This window comes from Triticum dicoccoides, chromosome 5A (genome assembly GCF_002162155.2).
Source record: "Triticum dicoccoides isolate Atlit2015 ecotype Zavitan chromosome 5A, WEW_v2.0, whole genome shotgun sequence".
Classification (NCBI taxonomy): Eukaryota; Viridiplantae; Streptophyta; class Magnoliopsida; order Poales; family Poaceae; genus Triticum; species Triticum dicoccoides.
Window position 1 is genome coordinate 524,471,406 of NC_041388.1, and position 7,849 is coordinate 524,479,254.

Genomic DNA, 7,849 nt, shown 5'->3' on the forward strand with positions numbered 1-7,849 from the left:
ACATAGATGAATCTTTTATATCTTTTTATTATTTTTAACATACTTCATTACTAATTATTAGATACCCCAAAATGAGTTTCATGAAAAAATTCAAGTGAGTCTATATATTTTTAAATGTTTACGTATATACTGATGTGTTTGTACGTGAAAAAGGTATATTACAAAAAATACGTCGCACATGCTATTTTTTCAACAAAACTCGTATTGGGGTATCTTAGAATATTTAATGAAGTATATTGAGAATAATAAAGTGATATAATTAATGCGTATATGAGGTATATTGAGGATGAGAGTACATACTCCCAGGAGAGTTTATGTCCTCTACAGCATTCACTTATGGCTATGTTTTCAAGTTGGCTTTTCTGCTAAGTGAATGTGATCGGACCCTTCCCCCTCTATGCTATACTCAATTCAATCTGTTCACAAATTCTTCATGTGCGTTCTATTTGAAACACGTTCAAAATCTTCATTGTGTCCTTGTCCGCTGAAGAATTGCGAACGCAACTTTAAACTTATCTTATCCAAATTTCCGGCTTTGCCGCTCAAACCGTTCCGCATCCCATGATATACTTATCTATTCACCCACGATCGTACACGATCTCCACTTCTCAGTACGTGGGTGACACATGTCAAGCGAATGAGAAGGGTCAGGGGCACGTTCGTCCAAATTCTTCGGGCGAACAGTTTTTCACCATGGCTATAAATACCCCCATCCCCTTCCTCACTTCCTTTACTCCGCTCGACCTCTCTCCAGCTCGAGCTTCTCAAACCCAAGCGCCACCGCTACTTCATCGTCGCCGGTGAGGAAAAGCTTCACTCCCTCGACCTCATCGCTGTCGTACTCGCGCCGGCCGCAGAAACCTTCACTCCGCCGCCACCGTAGCCGTCTTCCTCTGCCAAGTTAGGGCGTGGAAGATCTGCACTAACGAACTTCACATCTCCCCATTCTAGTTCATCGTGTTCTTCGTCCAGGATAATTAAAAGTTACTTTTACTGCCCTCTTTGACTCAAATGGTTTCTACAGAATCCTCAAAGGTGTTTTTCTTCATATCTTCACACACTAAAATACCTCACATGTCATATGTTCTTGATTCGTTTCTCTAAGCTATGTTTTGCTTCAACATTCCTCAAATGTGTGGATTTTCGATCTATACATCTCTGGAACCTAAGACAAAGAACGCTTGGTGAAATTCTTCAAGACTTGTCTAGTCAAATTGCTCAAACTTGTTCTTTATAAAAAAACCTTCTGATAACGCATATGACCTCTCCAAATTCCTCGCAACTATACTCTGTTCACAGGTACTCATGTCAGCTGCTGAATCACTAGGTTCTCATCAACTTAACTCATTTACAGCGTTCCTTGAAGAAAAGTTGCATACTTCTTCAGAGAATTCAATTGTTCAAATTCCTCAACTTAAGAAAATGGCTGATGGTAAGAAGCCACACAAAGGAGGAAAGAGGCCTGAGGTCAACACTGCCTTTGAAATACCTGAGGACATCTATGCTGGGTACTGCACACCCCCTGAGGAAGATAAAAATCAGCGCAAGGTGCGCATTCAAAAGATTGAGAGGAGATGGGCAAGAGAGTGGAGGGAGTACAAATATGTCACTCCCAAATATATGAAGAAATTTGCACTAAATTCTCCATGCCCAAGACCTCCGTTGGCACATGGTCAAATAGCTGATCCCACCAGCCTCAATCGTGGTGAGGATTATCCTGATGAATGGGCCAAGCGCCAGGCCAAGTTGGCACAACAAGCTAAAGATGCAGTTAGGAAATTCAACGAAGCTATACTGATGATGCTGCTGTTGAGGCCTCTATAAAGCCGAAGAAGGCCATTCCAAAGAAGCCTAATCACAAGCCCAGTGCTTCACCAGCAATTCCCTTGCGGCCGAGTTCCTCAGCTATGCCCTCACGGCCAGATTCCTCAAAGCCCTCACGGCCAATTCCTCACGCTGCTCCTGCTCCTATAAAATCTTCAGCTGCTCCACCAAAGTCTTCGGCTACTCCGACCAAATCCTCAGTACCTGTGCATCTCGCCACGTGCCAAAGGACCACATGCATATCTATTGCCTAAGGAGCCTCTACAAGTTCCTCAGCTGCTCCCTCTCTTCTGAAGAAGAAGACCACTGCTGGACGAGGTCCTCGACCAAGTCCTCACAAGAAACAAGTTGCTTTCCAAGTGCCCTCTGATGATGATGAGGCTGATGATGATGAGGCTGATGATGAAGAACTAGCATAAATCATCAGAGACAGGCAAGTCCGGGCCACTAGAGCCAAGGGCATAAGTGTGCCTCTGCTTTTGGATCCAAAGTTGATCCTTGAGTACATTGACTTATGGCACAATGACCCAAATACTCCCATGCCTGATTTCAAGCTGACACCTGGACAAAGTCATATGTTGACTCATTTCATACAAGAAGAAAAATGGAAGTTTGAGAAGTCCAGGAAAATCAAGAAAGCGCGGTACAAAAAGGAGCGCTACCTGCAGAAAAATGTTGTCTCTATGACAACCGAAGAACTCGTCAATATACAGTCTGAGATCAAGAAAATCAATGATGAATTTGACGCATACCATGCTGATTGGCTGGGAGCCAAGGTTTGTTTTGTGAGACTTGCTGACAACTTCACCTCAAATGTTGCAGCCCCAACGCAACAGGAAATTCCTCAGGCTGAAGCATCTGCTCAGCCGACTGAAGAAAATTCCAGCACCGCTCATGACAATCAGATTGCTGAAGAAAATGTGAGTTCCAGGGCTGATGACTGCATTCCAGCCGCTGATGAAATTGCCATTGCATCCACTAGTGGTGCACCTAAAGAAAATGAAGAAGTCTGGGCAACTGCATCAGTTGCGCCTGAAGAAACTCAACCCAATTCCTCTGCTCTTGCGCCTACACCAACAACGATCCTTCCATCTGCATCAGATGTCAAGAAAACTAAGGCTGCAGAGCGTGCATCGGTGAAGAAAAGGAAGGCATCAACTGCATCAGATTCTTCAGCTCAGAAGAAGATGAAGCCACTCACTAGCTCGTTTGCAAATCCAACTGATGTTGTTCCTATCTCAACCATGTCATCAAAGGACCTTGTTCCTTTTGATGAAGAATATGTGATTCCAGGTGAATCTGATGAAGAGAATCCCTCTGCTGCTTCGTCAGAGAAATTGGATGAAGAAATTGAAGTGGATACAATCCCTTCAACACCAGTTGTCTCCTCGCCTATGCCTCAGTTTACTGCTGAAGAGGCCGGCGTTGAAGAAATGGGAGATGAAGATGTGGACATTGGATGTACCACACCCGTGCTAAGTGATGAATTTTGGGAAAGTTAGCACCCCAAATGTCCACTCTTCACACCATTGCAACAAATTCCTCAGTCCCTAGTAACTACTATACAAATGGGATCTGATGAACCACATGCCACACCGTCTGTCCATGAAGAAATTCCAGCCACTAGTGCTGAAGATCATGTAAATGAAGAATTGAAGTCCCAGGCTGCCACTGAAGCAGTACCTGAAATTCTTCAGCCTGTGGAACCTGAGATCGACATTCCTGAGGTTGTGATGCAATTGACTGACACTCCTCACCCCAAGCCAAAGGATCCATTCTCAAAGAAGCAGAAATTCAAGGCTGATGATTTCTTCGGCGAGCACGTGTTCTTCACTGACTACAATCCTTATGACTGCAAGCCAGGCCAACTTCTATTCTTCACTGCTTTTCAACAAAGACAAAATCTTCTACCATGAGCATATTCCTCACGTGGACATGGAATCATTACCTTGCTTCTCTCCTATGCTCAGTGTTCTTCATGATGCAGGCCTCCTCAACTTTTGCTATGGCATTATTGATTGGAATGAAGAGCTTATTCTTCAGTTCAACGCTACATTGCATATCACAGGTGATCCTGAAGACATCAACACCTGGGTCTTGGACTGGGTGACCGAAAATACTCACTATAAGGCACCGGCCTCTGAATTGCTTCATGCCATGCCCATCAGTCCACCCAGTGAAGGAGCTCGCTGCCTGTATCATGAACCATAACTCACAGCTCATTACATGCAAGTGTTAATGAAGACTTTGAAACCTGGTCAAGCCCCAAGGACCAAATTCCTCGTGAAGGATTTACTCTATGTGCCCAGAACCGTCTATCGCATTCTGACGAGGACAATGAGTCCCATTAAAGGCCATGACTCATCTGATGAGGAAATAGTTGGGATCATGAAGAATCTGCTATTCAACATCATTCATAGCATTCCTATCAATTATCACGATTTATTCATGAGGACTCTGGCAAATGCTGCACTTTCTCCATTTTAAGCGGAAACCTTATGCACCTTGGATTATGAGCTTCCTTAGGACAAGGTCTTCACTCAACTACAAGGCTGATTTTCAGAATCACCTTAGCTATCTTCCCCCGATTGAAGTCCTGAAGCAGGATTTTACTTCAAATGATGAAAATGGCAAGGCTCCTACTGTCATTGATGAAGGCATTCGTCCATTGGATGGTCAGTTTAACAAAGCTGCATCTTATTCCACCAATGATGACTCTGCCACACATGATTCTGCTGCCAATGCACCCAAGTCTACTCCTCAAGCCACTGCTCCTCATGTGATGACTGACCGTGAGCTTCTGCTTAGTCTTCACCAATAAATTGGTTAAGCGTCAGTTTGGTTCATTTCTTCATAACATGACTGCTACACACAATGAAGTGAAGAAAAACCATTACTACCTCCACGAAGTCTTCGGTCGCACCTGGGCTATTCTATCACATCTGTATGGTGAAGAAGATCTCAAGAAAATGGGTCTCAAGGAAGATTTTTACTGGTCTGCACCTCCACCGAAGAAATTCAAGAAGGTCAAGGTTCCTTCTTTGGTGTCAAGCTCATATTTTTCATCATGCAATACCGATGAGTATGAAGACTTGGACGACACTGCGGCAGGGCCTTCCACGACAAACGACCCCAACAACGCTGGCGCTCCTTCACAACTTGATATTCTTCAGGGGCGTTAGTCCTCATTTTCAATCCTTTTGGTCATTCGATGACAAAGGGGGAGAATTTTGAGTTAGTCTTCAAGCGGGTCTGTCTATATGGGCATTTTTTGCTAAGTTACAACTCTCGTTCTTCTGAAACTTTATTGGATCGAGTTGTAAACTTAAACCCGATGGTGCTCTGATAATCTTGATGCGTTTTTTGCATGCTTATTCCTCATATATGTTAATGCACGCATGCTGAATTACATCAGTCACTATATTTCATCATGTATTTCAAATTCTTCATTACGATATGTCAAACGGGTGTATGAATTACAAGATATAGGGGAAGATCTCCATGATTCTATTCTACAAAGTGTGCAATGCTTCAAAAGCAAATTCCTCACTATGCACATCTTCAGGGGGAGTTAGTACTTCACACTGACAAGACCTGACATTTGTTTTCCCATTAACAAAGTATGTCAGTACTTGCATTCTCCTACTTCTCAACATATGACAGATGTTAAAAGGATTTTGAGATATCTCATAGGTACTATGAGTACAAGTGTAAAATTCACCAAGTCAACCTCCAACATTGTTAGTGCTTTCTTAGATGCTGACTAGGCACGATGTCCAGATGACAGAAGTTCAACAAGAGGATTTTGTATGTTCTTTGGTCCAAATTTGATTTCCTGGAGTGCACATAAGCAAGCCACTGTTTCTAGATCTAGCATAGAGGCAGAATATAAATGTTTAGTTAATGCTACTGCTGAGATCATTTGGGTTCAAACTTTGTTGCGTGAACTGGGAGTCATTCATTCACTAGTTACTTGTCTCTGGTGTGATAACATTAGTGATACATATTTGTCAGCAAATCCAGTATTTCATGCAAGGACCAAACACATAGAGGTTGAATATAATTTTGTTCGAGAGAGAGTAGCTAAAAAGCTACTGGACATTCATTTTATCCCCACACGTGATCAAGTTGCAGATGGGTTTACCAAAGCCTTATCATGGTGGAAGCTAGAAGACTTCAAGAGCAATCTTTGTTTGAATTGGTGAAGTTGTGATTGAGGGGGCATGTTAGAAAGAGTTGTACATCTGAATATGGTATTGTATAAACCGTATATACATCTGATGGGTATAGATTGCGTGTGTGTTGATGTTACTCTGGTAGTTAGCTTGTTAGGGTTTCTCCTCATATCTTGTATAGTCTTTCTTGAGGATCAATCCACGATCTAACTACCGTATCTCTGTAATCTATCATTGGCTATTTAACACGTAGCGCGTCCCTGCCAAAGGCATACGCTTCCACGCATTCTTTCAGTATATAGACATATTTTAGAGTGTAGATTGACTCATTTTACTCTGTATGTAGTCTATATTGAAATCTCTAAAAGACTTATATTTAGGATCAAAGGGATTAGTTAAGAACGCACATGTTTGTAACGGCTATCAAGCGCCTAGCTATCTAATTTACGTTGCTGCATAAAGAAATAGCAAAACAGGTCACCGTTTTTACAATACTTCAAAATACTTTGATATTCAAAACTGTGGAAACTACAAAATGAACTTGTTTTTAATAAAGATAGGGTCATGGATCCTTGTGTGCATGTTAACTTGATCTTAAAAATACTCAATTAATGGAATGTTTTGCAGACAAACCAAGAAGAAATAAGTTGAATGATGGCGAGCATAAGGCAATTTGAGCAAGTAGCAGTTGAAGTCTTTAGAGCAGCGCATGGGTGGAGGGTTGGAGCTGGCAGGCTTGAAGGCCAATCTGATGCTCCTTGCTGATGTGTTTCTGGCTGCTGAATGATTGGTTCTAGCATGTTTCCTGTTCTTGGGCTTTGCATGTCTTCTCTTTTTAAGTGCATCTAGTGCCACCCCTAGTTGGTTTTGGAGTATTGACGACAAACTTGGTAGAGGGACTAATGTGTTTGTGAGAATTGCGGGATAACACGGGTAGTACTCCTTTACTGATTCAGTTTTCCTATCAGAGATGACCCCTAAAAATGTGTGAAGACATTGAAGACAATGGTGGTTCGTGAAGACATTCATGATGAAGATAATGACATGTGAAGACATTCACTTGAAGACTATGAGTGCGAAGAAATAGTTGTTTCGTAGTTTCCTTTTCTTATTTATTGAGTCATAGGAACCTACGAACTGTTAAGTGGGGTCCAAGTGAACAAAGTCAAAGTGACTGATGTGATGCTCAACCAAAATCCTATGTCTTCGAGCGAAGACAATGAGAGAAAATCTTATCCAGAGTTGGATGAGTCATCTTTGCTTGTAGCCCAAGCTAAGCTGTCTTGTGTGTTTGAAATCCGACCATTGGACACATGTCGGTTCCTTAGTGACCCAGGGTCATTTCGGACATATCATACCGGGTTGCCTCTAGGCTATAAATAGCCCACCCCCTACACCAAAAATGTGTGGCTACTCAGAGTTAGTGCATGACTTTTGTCGTTTGAGAGCAACCCACCTCCGAAGCCTTTGAGAGAGAGATCCTTTGCAAGGACAAAGCCCAAAACACCCAGAGCCAAAGAGTGTTAGGCATCACTGAAGTCGTTCTGTCCACGTGAGCTGAAGACTTGTTACACTTGAGGACTGTGAATCCTCCAGCCGGTAAGGCGTCGTGTTCTGAGCATCCAAGAGACATTGTGGATCACCGGTGAACAAAGTCTGTGAAGGTTTGGAAGTCTACCTTCAAGACTTACCTGAGTCATTGGGTGAGGACTGGGTGTCCTTAACTCAAGGGGTATAAGGTGAAGACGTGGTCTTCTAAGTTCAATCTCAGCCTCCCTAACTAGATGTATAGTTGTCATAGCAACTGGAACTGGTCTACCAAATCACTTTCTTCACCAAGCAATTGGTTC